General features: G+C 39.0%; 1 protein-coding gene and 1 pseudogene across 2 annotated transcripts in view; one reads left to right on the top strand and one right to left on the bottom strand.

Moving 5' to 3' along the window:
* The window catches only part of LOC119506049, a 39,992-nt pseudogene extending 20,664 nt beyond the window's left edge, over positions 1-19,328 (top strand).
* Positions 1-22,786, bottom strand: part of NIM1K (NIM1 serine/threonine protein kinase) — a 97,130-nt gene that overhangs the window by 51,337 nt on the left and 23,007 nt on the right. The window lies entirely within an intron of this gene.

Below are 22,786 nucleotides of genomic sequence, written 5' to 3'. Positions count from 1 at the left end.
GGTCCACAGGGCAGAGAGATCAGCTTTTCTTCGGGATTTGCATATGCACCTCAGGGCCCTTCCCCTTTCTATGTTCACCAGAACTCCAAAAATCCTCCGCTTTTATTTTGGAGTTTTTCGTGTTGTTTTTTTTTTATGCCTGTCTCCTCTCTGCTGGGCTGGCTGCTCTCAGATTCTCTGGTGTCTGGTCTCAGTCTATAGATTTCGCTGATCTCAGCAGTTCCACGTTTTCATGAGTGTTGTATGAAGTATGCCCAAAGTCAGATTGCTCTGTGGTGTCCAGTCCACGCAGTTCCTGGCTTTCTACCTACTTTCCTGGAGGAGTAACTAAAACATACAGCTCACCAGTCTGCCATCTTGCCCCGCCTCCTGTATCTTTTTAATCTATAGATTTTTCAAGCCTCAAAAAGAATCTTTCATATGATGCTATTTTATATGATAAAACCAACCAGGAACAGTCTTTAATTAGCATTTTGAATGGCTCATACATTTATATTAGAAACATCACCTTTGGAGACTTTGATTCCTGAGTGCATTGATCTGCCAAAGCTTTGAAATCTCAGGAAGGAATTCATTCATATCAATGTAATTTGAAAGAAAAGGAACTGCTTTCCTGCCCTTTGAATTATCCATCTAGGGGATCAAAGGTTTTCTACCTTTCATATTTTTCTCTCTGCTCTAATAACCTCTGGAGAGAGGCTAGGTTTTCAAAGGTAGAACACAGCTCCTCAGCCCAGTTATCATTTGACAAAAGAAAATAAACATACAAAAGAAGAATTTTTGGTTCTTAAAGGCTCAAGCTGTAAAATGAGTGAATAAAAATGGCTGCTACTAAGAAGATATCTGAGTAGTTAGTTAATATAGTAAATGGGAAGCCCAAAACTTTATTGAAATTTACTAGATAATATCAATTAACTAACTATTCTTGCCTTTGTTTAATAATAATTATTACATTAGTAATAATAGCTAGCACTTATATAGCATATACTATGTAGGAGGCATTATTCTAGTGCTTTACATGTGTTAACCATTTTAGGAGGTAGGTACTGTGCTGGTTTGGATGTATTATGTCTCCCAAAATGCGATTATCTTTGATGCAGTCTTGTGTGGGCAGGAAACATATTGGTGTTGATTGGGTTGGAGATTTTTGATTAGATGTTTCTGTGGAGATATGATCACTCAACTGTGGGTGAGATTTTTCATTGGATAATTTCCATGGAGGTGTGGCTCCACCCATTCAGCATGGGCCTTGATTAGTTTACTGGAGCACTATATAAGCTCAGACAAAGGAGCAAGCTTGCTACGGCCAACAGGGACACTCTGAAGAATGCTCAGGAGCTGAGAGAGTTGCTGCAGATGAGAGATAGTTTGAAGATGGCTGTTGAAAGCAGACTCTTGCTCTGGAGAAGCTAAGAGAGGACAAACACCCCAAGAGCAACTGAGAATGACATTTTGAAGAGGAGCTGTGGCCTAGAAAGGAACGTCCTGGGAGAAAACCATTTTGAAACCAGAACTTGGAGCAGATGCCAGCCATGTGCCTTCCCAGCTAACAGAGGTTTTCGGGACACCATTGGCCTTCCTCCAGTGAAGGTACCCAATTGTTGATCTGTTGCCTTGGACATTTTATGGTCTTAAGACTGTAACTCTGTAACTTAATAATCCCCCTTTTATAAAAGCCAATCCATTTCTTGTGTTTTGCAAAGAGGCAGCATTAGCAAACTAGAACAGGTACTAATAGCTCAGTTTCACAGAAAAGGGAGCTTAGCTAGCACAGGGAGGTCACGTGACTTCCACCAGCTGGTAAGTAGCAGACCTGGGATTCAAGCCCAGGCAGGTAGGCCTCAGCTTCCAACTCCTTAACCACTACAGTGTGCTATACAGTTACATCCAGAATGTTTTTACAAGGTAGAAACTTTTTTTAAAGTTAAGAATGTAATATTTGGCCTGAGGAGAGTTGAGTCCTTTGTTATATGCCATCTCTAGCCTGGTACATAGCAAGCTTTCAGTAAACTTTTGTGGGGTGAATGAATAAGTAAACAGATATAAAATATCAGAGATTTTGTGTCATTCAGTTGCCTTAGTATGAATTGTCACCAGTGCCAATTGTTTTCTTCTTCCTCTTCTCACTGCCTCCCCTCTCCTCTGCCCAAATTGGTTAATGATAAGTCTATCCTGTTATCCCTCTGCTCAGTATTAACCAACAGGGCTGTACTTCTTATCCTTCAATGATTGCACATCCTGCTCAGAATACACCAAGGTTGTTGACAATTCAGTGGGGATATGGGGTACAAATCAAGGACATAAAAAGGTTTTTCACAAATGAAATAGATGGCTATTCTGGTTTGCTAAAGCAATACACAAGATATGGATTGGCTTTACAATGGGGATTTACTAGGTTGCAAATTTACAGTTCTAAGGCCATGAAAAAATGTCCAAATTAAGGCATCAAGAGTTAGATAATTTCTCTAAGGAAAGGCTGATGACATCTGGAGTTCCTTTGTTGCACAGGAAGACACATGGATGGCTCTGCTGAACCTTCTCTCCTGGAGGAGCTTCTGATTTCAGTGACTTTGTCCAAAATGCCTCTGGGCCTCTGTCTCAGCTCCTGTGGGTCCTTGCTTCACTCTTAGCTTCTCCTGGGGACAAACTGGATTACATATCTTAGCTTCTCTCCTAGTTATGATTTCGATGGCTATCTCCAAAATGTTTCTTGGCTTCTGTCTCTCTTAGCTTCTCTGAGCTCTCTCTGTAAGCTCTTAAAGGGCTCTAGCATAAGATTAAGACCCACTTTGAATGGCAGGGTCACATCTCCATGGAAACAACATAATCAAAAGGTCCCACCCACAATAGGTCTGCCCCCCACAAGATTGGTTTAAAAGAATATAGGTTTTTCTAGGGTACATAATAGATTCAAACCAGCACAATGGCCTTAAGTACCCAAGAAGATGTACCAGTGTAAAGCCATGGATAATAAAAAGAGGAAGAGACCATGGCCTTTTAGAGTGCATGGGAACTTCTAAGGTGAAAACTCTCTTGCCTAATCCTCTGTGAAGTGCACCAGTCATGGTATGCTTCACCCATTCACTCAACATTTATAGAGCACCTGTTATGTGCCAAGCACTGTGCTAGGCATAAGCTGCATAAGACATACTCCCTGTCCTGAAGAAGCTCAGGAGACTCTCTCTTACCTTTCACTATCATTATCATCTCTCCCCCAACATCACCACAGCTCACTTAACCTTATTCTTTAATCTTTACATTATTCACCTCCACATTTTATTGGGACTCTCTAGGAGTTCATTTATTAACTTCTATAAAGAGACTATTAATCATTCAGGTATGTATTTTAGTGAGCATTTACTATGTGGCAATCATTGTTCTAGGTGTAGGGGATATGATAATGTGCAATGCAAAGCTCTCACAGGGCTTATGAACCACCACCCCCTCCAAGTCTATTTCTATAGCTCTATCCCAGACCCCACTCTCTTCTCTCAAGGCTGCATTTCCGGTTTTCTGTTAGATCTTGCTAACTGAATATCTAGCCATCATTTAAGACTCTTCTCTGACTCCCTCAGCCCCACCCTTAGCTCTACTCTACTTGCTCCTGAAGCATTTTCACTCAATTTCCTGCTGTTCTCCCCCAAATTTCTGAACAAAATGGATCATTTTTTTTTTATCATCACCACCAACTGTTTGATTGAGGGCCTCATATTTGGCCCAGGTTTCTCTATTCTCCTTCTGGAGAAAGTCCCAACGTTAGTGCTCCAACTGCTTCAAACTACCCTACTGGGGGTGAGGAAAGCTTCTGGAAAAATGAAGTGAGGAGCTTGGTATACCCTCTTCCCAATGAAACAAGCATTTAACTGATGAAAATTTATTTAATAAAACAACCATTTACAATCTCTGAAAATTTTCCAAAGGGCATACAGCAAAGTTGGAAACATTTATTCAAGAAAATCTAGTTCTCCCAGCACCATTTGTTCAAAAGACTCTTCTTTCCCCATTGCATGTACTTGGTACCCTTGTCAAAAATCAGTTGGTCAAAAATCTGTGGGTCTATTTCTGGACTCAATTCTATTTCACTGGTCTGTTTGTTGAACCTTGTACCAGTACCACACTCTTTTGATTACTGTAGTTTTGTAGTAAGTTTTGAAATCAGGGCATGTGAGTCCTCCAACTTAGTTCCTTTTCAAAATTGTTTTGGCAATTCCAGGCCCTTTGCAATTCCATATGAATTCGAAGATTGGCTTTTCCATTTCTGCAAAAAAAAAGTTTCTAGAATTTTGATAGGGATTGTGATGTATCTGTAGATTGCTTTGAGTAGTAGTGACATCTTAACAATGTTTAGTCCTCCAATCCATGAACATAGGCTGTCTTGCCATTTATTTAGATCTTTTAAATTTCTCCCAGCAATTTAGTTTTCAGTGTATGGGTTTTTCACTTCTGTTCTGGTTTGCTAAAGCTGCCATTATGCAAAGTACCAGAAATGGATTGGTTTTTATAAAGGAAGTTTATTTGGTTACAAAGTTACAGTTCTAAGGCCATAAAAGTGTCCAAATTAAGGTATTAACAAGAGAATACCTTCACTGAAGAATGGCCAATGGCATCCAGAAACTTCTGTCACATGGAAGGCACATGGCTGGTATCTGCTGGTCCTTTGTTCCCAGACTGTGTTTCAGCTTCTCTCTGTCAGCTCCTGTGCATCCTTGCTTCTTTCTTCCAGGGCATTTCTCTCTAAGTGTCTGGGAGTCCTCTATTAGCTTCTCCAGGGCAAACTCTGGGCTTCACCTCTTAGCTTAGCATCTTCAAACATCCTTCTGTCCACATCTCCAAGCATCTCCAAGCACCAGCATCTGTGTCTGCTCTTGAACTCTCTTAAATACTCCAGTGAACTAATCAAGATAAACCCTGAATGGGTGGGGCCACACCTCCATGGAAATAATCTAATCAAAAGGTCTTACCCACAGTTGGGTGAGTCATATCTCCATGGGAACACTATCAAAAGTTTCCACCCTAATGCAAAGACTAAAAAGGCTGCCCCCACAAGATTGCATTAAAGAACATGGCTTTTCAGGGAGACATACTATATCCAAACTGGTATAACCTACTTAGTTAAATTTATTCCTAGGTATTTTGTTTTCTAAGATGTTATTGTAAGTGGATTGTTTTCCTAATTTCCTCTCCAGATTGTTCACTGCTAGGGTATAAAAACACAATTTTTTTTTGTTTGTTGATCTTGTTTCCTGTTACTTTGCTGAATTTTTTTTAATTACCTCTAGTAGCCTTCCTGTTGATTCTTTGGGATTTTTCTATATACAGAGTTATATCATCTGTGAATAGAAATAGGTTTACTTCTTCCTTTCCAGTTTGGATGCCATTTATTTCTTTTTCTTGCCTAGTTGCTCTGGGCTAAAATAAAGTACAATGTTGAATAGCAGCTGTGAAAGCTGGCATCCTTGTCTTGTTCCTGATATTAGGGGGAAGCTCTCCACATGTAAAAGAATGAAATAGACACTTCATTCATCCCATATACAAAAATTAACTCAAAATGGGTCAACAGCCAAAATATAAGTGCTAAAACCATTAAACTCTGAGAAGATAACATAGGGACAAATCTTCATGACCTTAATTTGGCAATGGATTCTTATATAGGGTGCTCAAACCATGAGCAACAAAAGGAAAAATAGACAAATTAGACAGCATCGAAATAAAAACTTAAACATCTTAATATATAACAGACCCCCACAACTCAACAGCAAAAAGACAAACAGCACAATTAAAATTGTTTGAAGGACATGAACAGACATTTTTACCAAAAATATATGTGAATGGTCAATAAGTATATGCAAAGATGCTTAGCATCATTAGCCATTTGGGAAATGCAAATCACAACCACTAAGAGATACCACTTCACACTCTTAGGATGCCTATTATTTAGAAAACTGAAAATAACAAAAGCTGATGAGGATGTGGATAAATAGGAACACTCATGTGTTGCTGTTGGGAATGTAAAATAGTGCAGCTGCTGTGGTAAAGTTTGACAGTTTCTCAGAAAGTTAAGCATAGCATAGAATTAATATATGACCTGACAATTCCACTTCTAGGTACACCTTACTCTTCCAGAGCTGCTATGATAAATACCACACAATGGGTTGGCCTAAACAACAAGCATTTATTATATCATGGTTTTGAAGGCTACAAGTCCAAAATCAAGACACCAGCAAGGTCATGCTTTCTCCTGGATTTAGTAGTATTCTGGTGATGTCAGACTCCCATCACATGGTGATCCCTCTCCTCTCTGGCTGCTTTTGACTTCTGACTTCTAAGTTTTTTTTCTTCTGGTTTCTGGCTTCTACTGATTGACTACATTTGAATTTCCCCTCTTATATAAGTTCTTTCATATGGATTAAAACCCACCCTGATTCAATTTGGTCACGCCTTAACTAATAATACCTTCAAAAGATCCTACTTACAAATGGGTTCACATCTACAGGAATATGGATTAAGATTTGAACATGCTTTTTGTGGGATACATGATTCAGTCCCCAACAGGTTATATACCTAAAAGAACTGAAAACAAAAACTCAAATGGGTATTTGTACACTGATGTGTATAGCAACATGATTCACAATAGCCAAAAAGTGGAAGCAATCCAAGTGTCCATAAACAGATGAAAGGACAAACAAAATACCACTCAAAACACATTAGAATATTATTTAGCTGTAAAAAGGAATGAAGTTCTGATATATGCTACAACATAGATGAAACTTCAAAGTATTACACTGCGTGAAATAAATAATGCACATAAGAACAAATACTGTATGATTTCACTTAAATGGAATATCTAGAAATAGCAAATTCATAGAGACAGAAAGTAGATTAGAGATTGCCAGGGGCAGGGAGAAGGGGGAAAGGGGTTGTTGTTGCTTGATGAGTATGGAGTGTTAAAAAAAATCCTTGAAAAAATTTATGTAACACCACAGGAGAGAGACAAAAGAACATTAGAGCCTTGAGAACTAGAAATGATAATTCAGTTGTAATGAGAGTATAAAATAAGTGTATTTAAATAATCAAAGAGATAAAAGAAAGATTGGAAACCACAATAAAAGAACAGACACTATGAATAAAGGAGAGCCAGAATTGAAAGGGAGCAAATAAAACATCTAGAAATGAAAATTATAATAATTTAAATTAAAACTGAATGAATGGAATAAATAGCATATTAGACATGACTGAAGAGACATTTAGTGAATTTGGACAAATGTTCTGGGAAATATACAGACTGCGATCTAGAGAGATAAGGTGATGGAAAATATGAAGGAGAGATGGGAAGCAAGAGAACAGAATCAAGGTCTAACAAGTCTGGTGGGTACCAGATGTAGTGACTGGGAAAGAGGAAATATTAAACAGAATAATAGATGATAGTTTCCCAACATTAAAGAAAACAAATTCTCTGAAAGAAAATAAAGAAAATCTACTAAATCTCCATAATAACAGCAAGATTTTGTGGCATTTGGGGCACATCTGCTCCCATCTTCTCCCTGTTTAGTGTGATGGAAGCTCTACTCTAGATAGGTTCAGCTAAGAAGATGGGCCCTTTCCTCCCAGTTCCCAGTCTAGAGCTATGGTTTCAGGCCACTGGCATTTCTCTCATCCTCTATCCCCAGCTCCATGTTCCAGAAGCTCTATTCCAGACAGGAGCAGCCAAGAGGACTGGAACTCCTTTCTCTCACCTAATCTCCACTAGTTGAATGGAAACTCCACCACAGGTGCAGCAGTCCAAGAAGACTGTTCCCTGAACATCCCACTAAATCTCACTCTTGGGTGGAGGGTTCATGCTAGCAGGGACAAGCTGAAAAGATCAGGGTCTACCATACCTGCCCAGTGCTTTCCTCATAGAGTAGGGGTGTCACTCTGGGAGAAGTGGAAGTGTACTACTATCCCCACCCTCATTTCCACTGCAGTGTTGCAGATGTTCTGCTGAGGGGTAGATGCAAGCCATAAGAACTGAAACTCCACAGCTCTCCCTAAGGGGACTGACTTTATTTGGAACAGAGTGTAAGGAAGTTCACACTAGGGCACTGTTGAAAACAATGTATATTTTGGTGGCGAGCAATTAAGAGGTGACTGGTAATTGTATGATTCTAGCAACAATGAAATGGTGGAGCAATTATAAGAGAAAACTAAGAGCACTCTTGGGTTCAGAGTAAGCCTCAAAGAGTGGCAATATCCTACCCTTGCAAAGGGGCCAGGCTTTAATTGTATCATACTGTAGAGCAATTTTGGCCTCAGATTTTTGCCAAAAACAATAGAGCAGGGAGGTGGGGCAAGATGGAATCATAGAGAGGTGTGGAACTCAGTTAGTCCCCTGGAGAAAACAATAAACAACCAGGAACAACTAGTAAATAATCTGGAACAACTGCTGGGGGAAAACTGTGACTGTCCACACATTGTACACCAACCTGGATTGGGTGGAGTGGCTGAGATGACAGCATAAAATCTGTAAGTAAAAACTGTGGAACCATGCTGGAAGCCCCTCTCCCCATGGCAGGCTGAGCTGCAAGACCTCCCTATAGAAGAAAGCAGCATTCCCGGAGTGAGAAAATATAGCTCAGCCCAGCTCCAACTGGGGTTTTAATTAACAAATTTGGACTGGTGAATACAAGCTACAAACATAGACAAAACCCTAACAAGCAGCAAAATACCATGATGTTGCTCCCAGTGGAGAGGAGATAGGGCTGATGGAAAAAAAATAATTAAAAAAAGAAGGAAAAATATAGAGGCTTTTAGAAACAATTTTAAAGAGCCAGAAAACCCCTGTGCCCTGGGAAAGGGAGCCCAGAAGACCAGGTGCTCTCTCTGACCCATGGTCAAAACTGGGGGGCCATGGACTGGCTCTGAAAAGGGGTTTTCTTTCCCTTTTTCTCTCTCTCAACCTGAGTGGCTCAGTGGAGAAAGCCTCAGCCATTTCAGTTCACAGTGCTCCGACCCAGACAGGGGTGGAGTTAACAGAGTCAGAGAGACAAAGGAGCTATTCAAATGCAGAAGATAACTCCCTAAGGGGTGTATCTTCCCTAAGAGGAAGGAGGTGGGGCCCTGCCCTAGTGCTGGCCTTCCCTTCAGAACTCAGACCCCAGGGCCTGGGAGTAAAACAGTCAAAACAGAAACAACTTAAGCTGAGTATTAAAGGGACCACACTTCTTTAAACCAGGAGGGAGCAACAGGCTGACAGGCGCCACGTGCTGGGCAGGTTGGGAAAAGCACAGCAGCTAGAGGCCTCACAGGAAAATCTGTCAATCTTCTAAGATACACCCTCAGGGAAACTTGAAACTGAATATAACCACATTCTGAAGCCATTCTGGTCTAGGAAAATCTGATTGGGATAACCAAGGAAATCAGATGCCTAAACAAAAGAAAACTACAAAATACATTCAGAAAAACAAAGATATGGCCCAGTCAAAGGAACAAACAAGCTCAGTTAAGATACAGTTGAGATATTGTTTCATTTTAATGAAACATCAATTAAAGATTTTAAAGAAATATACTAAAGCATATCAGAAACCAAATCAATGTGTTCAGGGAAGATATGGTAAAAGAGATGATGGATATAAAGAAAACATGGGGTGAATATAAGGTAGAAATTGAAAGTTTGAAAAAACAACTGGCAGAATTTATGGAAATGAAAGGCACAGCACAAGAGATGAAAAACACAATGGAGGTGAACCTAAGATGGCAGCTAGGAGAGACAGGGCAAAAAAAACACCTCCAAGCAAAATACTAGATGAAAGCCAGAAAGTGACCCAGAACACCAGTTCCAGCAATGCACCAGCTGGACAAGGTCTGCTAAATCCACAGGGACCATGCACTTGGTGAAACTGGGAGTCTGCATTCTGAAATGAGTAAGCCTCCTGAATATCCAGCAGCCACACTGTGATGTGAGGAAACCGTGGGTTGGCATTTGGAGGTGGACTAGTTCTTTTTTAAGAAACCCAAAAGCAGCTGCAGATATGGCAGTGAGAACCACACAGTGAAGTGCAGCAAGAATGGGCTGTGCAAATGCCTCAATATCTGGCGTGGAAGATAGCCTTTCATGAATCCGCTGCTAATTGTCTCGGAGAGAGGAAGGCAGAGGTGGGCAAAAGGCAAAAATAACCATGCCCCTTGCAGCCATCTTCCCAGCGGGCTGGGAACACTCCTGCCCAGCACCAGCACCATAGCCCAGAGCCACGCCAAAAAACCCAGTGTGACAGGAAGTGTTTCCAGCAACACATGCACATGCCACAACATCAGGCATGGACAATAGCCTTTCACGCACCCACAGCTAATTGTCCCAGAGCTGGGAAGGCATAGCTGTGTGAAAAGGGGGAAATTAACATGCCCCATGAAGCCATCCTTACAGCAGGCGGGGAATGCACCTACATGGCCTAGCAGCCCAGAACTTACCTCGAGGGATGGTGCACACTTGTGATGTAGCACAACCTTCCTTCAGCAGAGGCCCTAGAAGGGCACAGCTTGGAAGAGGGACCTATGCAGAAATCCCAGGGACCATATGCCAATACCAAGGACTTGTGGGTCAGTGGCAGAGACAATCTGTGGCAAGACTGAAATGAAGGTTTAGACTCTTGCAACAGCCTTAAATCTCCAGGAACACCTGGGAGGTCTGATTATTAAAGCTGCCCTCCCTCCCTAACTGCTCAGACACATGCCCCACATTCAGGGTGGACAGCACCAACAACACACCCAAACTTGGTGCACCAATTGGACTCCACAAGAATCAGACCCCCACATACCACAAAGACAAAGTTGGGGAGAACTGACTTGAGGGGAATAGGTGACTTGCAGATGCCATCTGCTGGTTAGGGAAAGTGTATGCCACCAAGCTGTAGATCTGACAAATTAAAGATTAGCCTTTGAATAATCCTACATATCCTAAAAGAACCCCATCAAGTTAAGCAAATGCCAAGAAGCCAAAAACAACAGAAAATTTTAAAGCATATGAAGAAAACAGACAATGTAGATAACCCAAACCCAAAGACCCAAAATCAAAAGATCAGAGGAGAGACAGTACTTGGAGTAATTAATCAAAGAACTAAAGACGAACAATGAGAGCATGGCAAGGATATAAAGGACATGAAGAAGAGCATGGTACAGGATATAAAAGACATGAAGAAGATCCTAGAAGAGCATAAAGAAGAAATTGCAAGAGTAAATAAAAAAAATAGATGATCTTGTGGAAATAAAAGAAACTGTTGACCAAACTAAAAAGATTCTGGATACTCATAGTATGAGACTAGAGGAAGCTGAACAACGAGTCAGTGACCTTCAGGGCCACAGAACAGAAAATGAAAGAACAAAAGAAAGAATGGGGAAAAAAATTGAAAAAATTGAAATGGACCTCAGGGATATGATAGATAAAATAAAACACCCAGATATAAGACTGATTGGTGTCTCAGAAGGGGAAGAGAAGAGTAAAGGTCTAGAAAGAGTATTCAAAGAAATTGTTGAGGAAAACTTCCCAAACCTTCTATACAATATAAATACACAAAGCATAAATGCTCAGTGAACTGTGAATAGAATAAATCCAAATAAACCAAGACAGATTCTGATCACATTGTCAAATACTGAAGAGGAGCAAGTTATGAAGGCAACAAGAGAAAAGCAATTCACCACATACAAAGAAAACAACATAAGACTAAGTTGTGACTACTCAGCGGCCACCATGGAGGCAAGAAGGCAGTGGCATGACATATTTAAAATTCTGAGACAGAAAAATTTCCAACCAAGAATACTTTATCCAGCAAAGCTCTCCTTCAAATTTGAGGAGAACTTAAATTTTTCACAGAAAAACAAATGCTGAGAGATTTTGCTAATAAAAGACCTGCCCTATTTGACATACTAAAGGGAGCCCTACTGACAGAGAAACAAAGAAAGGAGAGAGAGAGATAAAGGTTCAGTACTAAAGAGATCAAATATTGGTTCATTAAAGGACGATAAGAGAGAGAGGGAAAAAAATATATTTGACAAACATAAACCAAAGGATAGGATGGTTGATTCAAGAAATGCCTTCACAGTAATAATGTTGAATGTAAATGGATTAAACTCCCCAATTAAAAGATATAGATTGGCAGAATTGATAAAAAAATATAAACTATCAATATGTTGCATACAAGAGACACATCTTACACACAGGGACACAAAGAAATTGAAGGTGGAAGGATGGAAAAAATATTTCATGCAAGCTACAGCCAAAGAAACCAGGAGTAGCAATATTAATCTCAGGTAAAATAGACTTTAAATGCAAGGATGTTATGAGAGTCAAAGAAGGCCACTACATACTAACAAAAGGGGCAATTCAACAAGAAGAAATAACAATCATAAGTGTTTATGCACCCAATCATGGTGCCACAAAATACATGAGACAAAAACTGGCAAAACTAAAGGAAGCAATGGATGTTTCCACAATAATTGTGGGAGACTTCAACACATCACTCTCTCCTATAGATAGATCAACCAGACAGAAGACCAATAAGGGAACTGATAACCTAAACAATTGGATAAATGAATTTGATTTAACAGACATATATAGAACATTACATCCCAAATCACCAGGATATACATTCTTCTCTAGTGATCACAGAACTTTCTCCAGAATACAGCATATGCTGGGACATAAAACAAGCCTCAATAAATTTAAAAGAATTGAAATTATTCAAAGCACATTCTCTGACCACAATGGAATTCAATTAGAAGTCAATAAACATCAGAGACTTAGAAAATTCACAAACACCTGGAGGTTAAACAACACACGCCTAAAATAAGTGGTTTATAATGTAGAATGTGGGGGAACTAGCGATAGACAGCAATTAATGAGGGGGGAATGATAACCCAATAAGAACAGATAAGCTATTGTGGGTGAGTTTAACGTTCTGGGAATGCCTGGGAATGACTATGGTTTGTTAATTTCTGATGGGTATAGTAGGAATAAGTTCACAGAAATGTTTCTCTATTAGGTTATTTTCTTGGGGTAGAGTAGGAACATGTTGGACTCCCTTGTTATGGTTTGTTTGAAATGTTTTTTTCTACTGAATGTTTTTTAAAAAAATTTTTTATATAGTTGATTTAAAAAAAAGAGTTAATTAAAAAAACAGCAATGAAAAAAATATGCAGAGCCCCCTTGAGGAGCTGGTGGAGAATGCAGGGGTGTTGGACTTCCCCACCTCGATGGTTGCTGATGTGCTCACAGACATAGGGTACTGGTGGTTTGATGGGCTGAGCCCTCTACCACAGGACTTGCCCTTGGCAAGACTGTTGCTGCAAAGGAGAGGCTAGGCCTCCCTATGCGTGTGCCTAAGAGCCTCCTCCTGAATGCCTCTTTGTTGCTCAGATGTGGCCCTCTCTCTCTAGCTAAGCCAACTTGGCAGGTGAAATCACTCCCCTCCCCTCTACATGGGATCTGACACCCAAGGGAGTGAATTCCCCTGGCAACATGGAATATGACTCCCTGGGAGAAATCTAGACCCAGCATCATGGGAAGGAGAACATCTTCTTGACCAAAAGGGAGATGTGAAAGGAAAGGAAATAAGCTTCAGTGGCAGAGAGACTCCAAAAGGAGCCAAGAGGTCACTCTGGAGGGCACTCTTATGCACAATATAGACAACCCTTTTTAGGTTCTAATGAATTGAAATAGCTAGCAGTAAATACCTGAAACTATCAAACTACAACCTAAAACCCATGAATCTTGAAGATGATTGTATAAAAATGTAGCTTATGAGGAGTGACAATGTGATTGGGAAAGCCATGTGGACCACACTCCCCTTTGTCTCGTTTATGGACGGATGAGTAGAAAAATGGAGGAAGGAAAAAAAATGCACCCAGTGTTCTTTTTCACTTTAATTGTTCTTTTTCACTTTAATTTTTATTCTTATTATTTTTGTGTGTGTGGTAATGAAAATGTCAAAAATTAATTTTGGTGATGAATGCACAACTATATAATGGTACTATAAACAACTGAATGTACGCTTTGTTTTGTATGACTGCATGGTATGTGAATATATCTCAATAAATAAGAATAAAACACACACACACACACACACAGTGGAGACATACGACACCAGATTTAAAAAGGCAGAAGAAAATACTCAGGAACTGGAGAACAAGACACCTGAAATCCTACACATGAAAGAACAGATAGGAAAAATAATGGAAAGATATGAGCAACATCTCAGGGAACTGAACGACAACATGAAGAGCATGAATGTACATGTCATGGGTGTCCCAGAAGAAGAGAAGGGAAAAGGGGCAGAAGCAATAGTAAAGGAAATAATCAATGAAAATTTCCCATCTCTTATGAAAGATATAAAATTACAGATCCAAAAAGTGCAGCATACCCCAAACAGAATAGATCTGAATAGACCTATACCAAGACACTTAATAACCAGATTATCAAATGTCAAAGACAAAAAGAGAATCCTGAAAGCAGCAAGAGAAAAGCGATCCATCACATACAAAGGAAGCTTGATAAGACTATGTGTGGATTTCTCAGCAGAAACCATGGAGGCAAGAAGGAAGTAGTGTGATATATTTAAGATACTGAAAGGGAAAAACTGCCAACCAAGAATCCCATATCTGGCAAAACTGTCCTTCAAATATGAGGGAGAGTTTAAAATAGTCTCTGACAAACAGACAATGAAAGAGTTTGTGAACAAGATACGCACTCTACAGGAAATACTAAAGGGAGCACTACAGACAAATAGGAAAAAACAAGAGTGAGAGGTTTGGAACACAATTTTGGGTGATGGTAGCACAATAATGTAAGTACGCTGAACAAAGATGACTGTGAGTATGGTTGAAAGAGGAAAGTTAGGAGCATGTGGGACACCAGAAGGAAAGAGGGAAGAGAAAGACTGGGACCGTGTAACTCAGTGAAATGTAGAGTGCTCAAAAATTGTGATAAAATGTACAAATACGTTTTTGCATGAGATAGAACAAATGAATGTCAACCTTGCAAGATGTTAAAAATAGAGTGGTATTGGGGAAAAAAATACAATCAATGCAAACTAGAGACTATAGTTAACAGAAACATTGTATTATGCTTCCTTTAATGTTACAAAGGCAATATACCAAAGCTAAATGCCTATAGGAGGGGGACATAAGGGAGGGGTATGGGATTCTTGGCATTGGTGATGTTGTCAGACTCTTTTATTCCACTTTAGATTAATTCTGTCTTTCCTTTTGTTGATTTTTAGCTGTCAATTTTTTCTTTCTTTTTCTTTTTCTTTTGTCTCTCTACTTCTTTGACTCTTCCTCCTTTTTTTGTGGAAGAAATGGAGATGTCCTTATATACATAGTGGTGATGGTGGTGAATGCATAAATATGTGATTATGCAGGGAACCACTGATTGTTTACTTAGGATGGAATGTATGGTGGGTGAACAAAACCATCTTAAAAAAAATGGGTTGATGAAGAAACCTTGAGGGCACTATACTGAGTGAAATAACTCAGACACACAAGGACAGATATTGTATGGTCTCACTGATATGAACTAATTATAATATGTAAACTCATAGACATGAAATATAAGTTACCAGGATATAGGATGAGCCTAAAGAATGGGGAGTGGTTGCTTATTATGAACAGAACATTTAACTAGGTTGAACTTAAGTGGTTAGAAATGGACAGAGGTGACGGTAGCGTGTTATTGTGAGAATAACTAACAGTGTTGAATGGTGTGTGAATGTGGTGGAAAGGGGAAGCTTAGAGTCACTATGTCACCAGAAGTAAAGTTGGAGGTTAAAAGATGGGAACGTATAAAACAGAGAATCTTGTGGTGGACAATGTCTGTGATTAACTACAAATATTAGAAATCTCTTTCATGAGCTAGAACAAATGTATGATGGTATAACTAGAAGTTAACAATAGAGGGGTATATAGGGAATAAATATACCTTTCGAAAACTATGTACTACAGTTAGTAGTAGTTTAACATTCTTCCTTCAACACTAACAAACGTACTATACCAATACTATGAGTAAATTATGGAGGGGTGTGGTTATGGGTATGGGAGGATTTGAGTTTCCTTTTTTCATCTTTATTTCTTTTCTGGAGTAATGAAAATGTCCTAAAACTTGAAAAAACATTAATTGTGGTGATGGATGCATAGCTGTATGATGGTACCATGGGCAACTGATTGTGCACTTTGGGTCTTTGGATGATTTTATGATATGTGAACAATCTCAATAAAATTGAATTAAAAAAAATAAGAAAAAACAATAGACCAATCAGCTAGCAACTAGTGGAAGCTAATAGCTGGGTGTAACACCAATAGCAGCATACTAACCAGAAGCTTAATGGGGAGATTAGCGAAACAGTCGAAAGGACTCCAGCTAAAACCATAGTGGCCAGGGAGACTGTGTACATGCCCAAGTTTGCACAGTATGAGGAGTGACATCTGAGGCTGTACACTGTGGGGGGAAATCATCTTCACTGAATTAGTCCAGCCAAGTCACTATGCAAAGAAACAAGCAAACAACAATAACAAAAATATTAAGTCCCAGGAAGGGGATCTCTATCCAGACATGCTACAACATATGATAAAAAATGTCCAGTATTCAACAACAAAAAAAAGGGGCATGGAAAGAATCATGAAAGTGTAACCCATACACTGGAGGGTGGGATATACAGCAATAGAAACTACCTTTGATACTGGACTTCGCAAACGACTTCAAAGCAGATATTATAAATATGTTCAAAGACTAAAGGAAACCAAGTTTAAACAATTTAAGGAAAGTATGATGACAGTGTTTCATCAAATAGATGTTAATAAAGAGATAAAAATTATAAAGAAAAAAAATGGAAATTCTGGGATTGAAAAGTAAAATGACTGAAATGAAAAATTCACTAGAGGGCCTCAACAATAGATGTGAGCTGGCAGAAGAAAGAATCAGAGAACTTAAAAATAGTTAATAAAGATTATGCAATATGAAGAACACAGAGAAAGAAAAGAATGAAGAAAAATGAGCAGAGCCTCAGAGAAGTGTGGGATACCATTAAGCACATGAATATATGTGTAAGGGGAGTACCAGAAAGAGAGGAGAGACAGAAAAAGTATTCAAAGAAATATTAGTTGAAAACTTCCCAAATTTGATGAAGATATTATTATACACATCCAAGAAGTTCAATGAATTCTGAGTAGGATAACAAAAAGAGATCTACACCTTCACACATCATAATCAAACTGCTGAAATACAAAGACAAAGAGAAAATCTTGAAAGCAGCAAGAGAAAAGTGTTTTTCACTTAAAAAGGAACCCCAATAAGCTGTTGGGATGATATATTCAAAGTGCTGAAAAAGAAAAATTGTAAACCAAGAACCTTATATCCAGCAACACTATCTTTCAAAATGAAGGTGAAAGAAAGATAGTACCAGATAAACAAAATCTGAGAGAATTCATTGCTAGCAGACCTGCTTTACGAGAAATACTAAAGGATGTTCTTCAGACTTAAAGCAAGTGTCACCAGATGCTGCTCCTGTTTGCCAGATATCTGGAGTTCTGAGGTTGTTCATTCAAGTTTCTACCAAGGACCATGGTTGTCAATGCAGGTAGCCCATGGTTTTCCTCTGTGTCTACATTGTCTGTTTTCGTGGGAGACCTCTATCTTGTATGGGGCTCTGGTCACTGAGTGTGCAGATGCCAAGGCTTCCAGACAGTGAAATTGTTTCACAAGTACACTTTAGTTCCTTGCACTGGATTCTGCATCTCTCTCTCCCTCCCTCCCCTATATTGCTCTCGGCAGATACCCACCTTCTTTAAAGAGCAGCACTTGGGCTTCTGCCTAAAAGAAAGGCGTATTGGACAACCGTGCTATTCAGGAGTAGAGAAGGGTCTTACCAGGTGGGGGTTGGGGGTAGGTGGGAGGTGGGGGGAGGGATTGGGCGGTTGAGCTGATGGTTCCTTCAACAATCCAACTCCATCACCTTTCCAGAAAAGGATTGTAACAGTCTTTGAGAAAAGCAGTCAAAAGGAAAACTTCTCAACAGACAATACTGTGATAAAAAAACTTAATCTAAAGGGGCACATGGAATTCTTGAATGCAATGAGAATGGAAAACCATTTACCAGAAATACTCAGGATGTTTTAATTGAGTGTAAAAAAAGGCCTGGGGCAGAATCTTTCCAAAGAAATCTTTGAGGAATGCACTAGAATTGTCCATAACTAAGTGGAGAACCATTTGGAGAATACCAAGAAAGTTCATATTTTTCTCAGTTTTTACAGTAGAAATGGCTGGAAAGGCAACCAGTAACAAAGAACACATTTAGGCATTACTAGGCATTACAGAGTTCTAGGAACAGGCAGATTTGGAGAGGTGTGTGCCTGCCAAGCACGAGCTATAGGAAAAATGTATGCCTGTAAAAAGCTAGGAAAAAAAAAAGAAGAAGAGGAGGAAATGTGAAGCTATGGATCTAAATGGAAAAAAAAAAAAACCTTTTAGAAAAAGTGCGTAGACTTGTAGTTAGTTTCTCTTACACGTATGAAACCAAGGATTCCTTATGCTTGGTGTTAACCATTATGAATGGAGGGGATTTGAAGTTTCACATTTACAGTCTGGGCAGTCCTGGCTTTGATGAGTAGAGAGCTGTTTTCTATGCTGCCGAGCTGTGTTGTGGCTTGGAAGATTTACAAAGTGAAAGAATTGTATACAGAGACTCAAAGCTTGAGAAAATTCTTGATGACTGTGGACATATCTGGATTTCAGATTTTGGTTTAGCTGTGGAGATCCCAGAAGGGGGCACAATTCAAAGCAGAGTTGGGACAGTTGACTACATGGCTCCAGAAGTTCTCAGCAATGAACACTGTACAATTAGTCCTGATTGGTGGGGATTTGGCTGTCTGATACAGGAAATGATTTGGGGATATTCTCTATTCAGAAAACAGAAAGTCAAATGACTGAGGGTAAAGAAGGACACTGAGGAGTATTCTGAGAAGTTTTCTGAGGATGCCAAATCCATCTGCAGGATGCTACTTACCAAAAATCCAAAGAAGATGGTACAGCTGAAGTAAAACAGCATCCTGTTTTTTCAGGACATTAACTTCAATAGGCTGGAAGCAAATGGCAGTTTATTATAAGGTTGTTTTGGATTTTGAGTTCTCTGCTGTGAAAGTTGTCTGCCTGGATAACACAGATGATGATTTCTATGCTCAATTTGTTGCAGTTGTGACTGCATCCCCTGGCAGAATGAATGATTGAATCGTGTTGTTTCTATGACTTCAATGAAAGTGAGACTGAAGATTTGCCATTAGATGAAAAAGGGAAAATGTGTGATGACCAATAGCCAAAGAGAAGGCTCTTCCACAGGATCTTAAGAAGATGGGGAGTGACCCCAATGATGCCAGCCCTATGGGGCTGTCGGACTGTCCTGGTGAGCCCATTGCTTGGCGCTGGTCAGCGAGTGCTCAGACCACAGGCCAACTGGCTGGGTGCACAGAGCCCTGCACTCACTGGGATTCCCAACATCAGGGTGGGGGGCTCCTTCCTGAGGAGGCTGGCTCAGGAGAAAGGATAGTGGCAGCAGCAGGGAAGGTGCCCAAGGGTTGGTGGCACAGTGGGGGCTGAGCCCAAGGAACAGAGCCAAGGTCAGCCCCATGGGAGTCTGAGGTAAAAGGAGAAATCAGTATTAGTATTATTGAGCCTGCCTTTATTTAAACTTTGAATATTTTGTTCATCATGGAAATTTTTCTTTTGTTGGGGAAATTGTGATACAGAAGAATCATGCATGAATGCAGAGTTCCATATGACCCTCTATTATTAGTGCCTTGCATTGGTATGGTACATTTGTTGCAAATGATGAAAGTATTACTAGAATTGTATTGTTGACTGTAGTCCATGGCTTATGTTGGGGTTCCCTATTTGTATTGTATAGTCCTGTTTTTTTAAACAAATTTTGTTCTGGTAACGTATGTGCAGCCTAGGGCTTCCCCTTTTAACTAGGTTCAAATATGTAGTTCAATGCTGTTGATTGCACGCAGAGTGTTTTGTACCATTACCACTCATTATGGAGTTCTTGCATTAATTTTTATTTTCTTATATACTGCATTAGAATATTATTGCTCTTAAAAAAGAAATTCCATAAATATATATTTATATTTATAATGTTGGGCAAATAACATATAGAAATGTAATATATTTGATGATAATAGCACAAAAGAGGTGGGAAAACAACACTGCATTGGACCAAAGAAATGACACCAGGTGGTAACACAAATCCACAGAAATAAATGAAAAGAACAAGAAATGGTAAATAAAAAGGTTAATATAACAAAATCTATAAATATATAATTGTAGATTTTCTATAATCCTTTCTTCTCAACTTCTTTAAGAGACATAAAATTATATAAAGTTCTCATTATAACAATGCATTGTTGGGTTTGTAATATACACAGATGTAATACATCCAACAATAATAGCACAGAAAAGGAGAGGAGGGAATAGAGCTGTATAGGAATAAAGCTTCTGTATTTTATTGGAATTACATTAGTATAAATCTGAAGTAAATTCTGATAAATTAAAATGCATAGTGTAAGCCCTAGAACAATCACTAAGAAAATAACCAAAAATAAAAGTTAAAAAATAAAGGGCTATCCACATACAAAAAAATGAACTTGGAGACCTATCTCACACCATATACAAAAGCCAATTCAAACAGGATCACAGGCCTAAGAAAACATAGGTGCAAATCTTCATGGCCTTGGATTAGGCAATGGCTTCTTTGATATGACACCAAGAGTACAAGCAAAAAAGAAAGAATAGATAGACAGGACATCATCAAATTTAAAAACTTTTGTTCTACAAAAGCACTACGAAGAAAGTGAAAAGACAACTCACAGAATGGTAGAAAATTTTTGCAAATCATGTATCCAGTAAGGGACTTGTGTCTAGAATATTTAAAGAACTATTGCAACTATAAAATGAAATGATAAATATTGAACAAAGAATCTGAGTAGACATTTGGCCAAGAAAGATAAACAAATGGCCAATAAGCACATGAGAAGATGCTCAACATCATTAGCCATCAGGGAAATGCAAATCAAAACCACAAGGAGATACCATTTCAAACCCTCTAGGATGGTTATAATAAAAAAGACAGAACATAACAAATGTTGGCAAGGATGCAGAAAAATCCACTGCTGGTGGTAATGCAAAATGGTCCAGCCACTTTAGAAAACATTCTGTTAGCTCCTGGAATGGTTAAACCTGGAGTTTCCATACAATCCAGCATTTTCAATCCTAGATGTACACCTAACAGAAATGACAGCATATGATCATACAAAAACTTGTATGTGAATGTTTATAGCAGCACTACATTAGCCAAAAGGTGGAAACAAACCAGATGGCCATCAGCTAATGAATGGATAAACAAAATGTGGTGTATCCATACAATGGAATATTATTCAGCCATCCAAGTAATGAAGTACTGATACATGCTACAATATGGATGAACCTTGAAAACATTATGGTAAGTGAAAGAAGCCAGTCACAAGGGACCATATATTGTATGATTTCATTTACATTAAATGTTCAGAATAGGCAAATCTATATAGACAAAAAGTATATTAGCAGTTGCCTAGGATGGGGGGAGGATGCGGATATTGGAAATGCTGGCTAAAGGGAGTGGAGTTTCCTTTTTAGGATAATGAAAGTGTTCTAAAAAATTAATTCTGCTGACATATTGTGGTGGTTTGAAGCTGTATGTATCCCAGAAAAACATGTTCTTAAATCTAATCCATTCCTGTGGATGTAAACCCATTGTAAGTATGACCCTTTGATGAGACTACTTCAGTTAAGGTGTTACCCACCTCATTTAGAAGGGGTCTTAATCCTATTAATGGAGTCCCTTATAAACAAAATGAATTCAGACAAAGAGAGAAAACCACAGAAGCAAGGAGCTGAAATAATCTCAGAAGAGAAGGGAGAGACCAGCAGACATTACCATGTGCCTTGCCATGTGACAGAGGAGACGAGGTTTGCCGACAGCCAGTCTTTGGAAAGAAAACATCGCTTTGATGATGCCTTGATCTATGCATTTTCATAACCTCAAAACTGTAAGCTAATATATTCTCATTGTTTAAGCCAATGCATTTCATGGTATTTTCTTTGGAGCAGCCTAGGAAACTAAAACACATATGCACAATTCTGTAAATATACTAAAAGCCATTGAATTGTATATGTTAATTGGTTGAATTGTACAGCATTGAGTTATATCTCAATAAAGCTGTCAAAATATTTAAAAATAATCAAAGGAATCAAAATGTTACACTAGAATATTAGAATACACTAGGCTAAAGGAATTAAAATGTTATACTAGAATACATTAGAATACACTAGAATGCTTAAAGCAAATCACCAGCCAGCTGCCCCTAAATTCTTTTCCATACCACCTTGACCATGTTTTTGGATTAAATATAATCTTCTGACCCCAACCATTCATATTCCCTTATTGCCATTCACATCTCTTCCCACATCTTCCACTCCAGCTTACATTACTGACTATAAAGCTATATCCACTTTAGATTCTGCCTTTCAGTCTTCTCCAAACTGTCTAAAAGGGTTGGTACAAAGAATTGTATTATTGTGGGATGTTAGAAATGGAAGACACCTCAGACTCCTCTTTTCCCACTCCTGCCCTCCACTTTATGGATTAGGGGACAAAGGCCAGAAGAGGTTACATCACTTGTCCCTGGTTACCAAAATACTTTGTCCTTACTCCACTCTTCCAAAAAGGCTTCATTCATT

Source organism: Choloepus didactylus, chromosome 11 (genome assembly GCF_015220235.1).
Source record: "Choloepus didactylus isolate mChoDid1 chromosome 11, mChoDid1.pri, whole genome shotgun sequence".
Lineage (NCBI taxonomy): Eukaryota > Metazoa > Chordata > Mammalia > Pilosa > Megalonychidae > Choloepus > Choloepus didactylus.
Note: the sequence above shows the minus strand (reverse complement) of the source record. Positions and strands in the feature narration are given on the sequence as shown.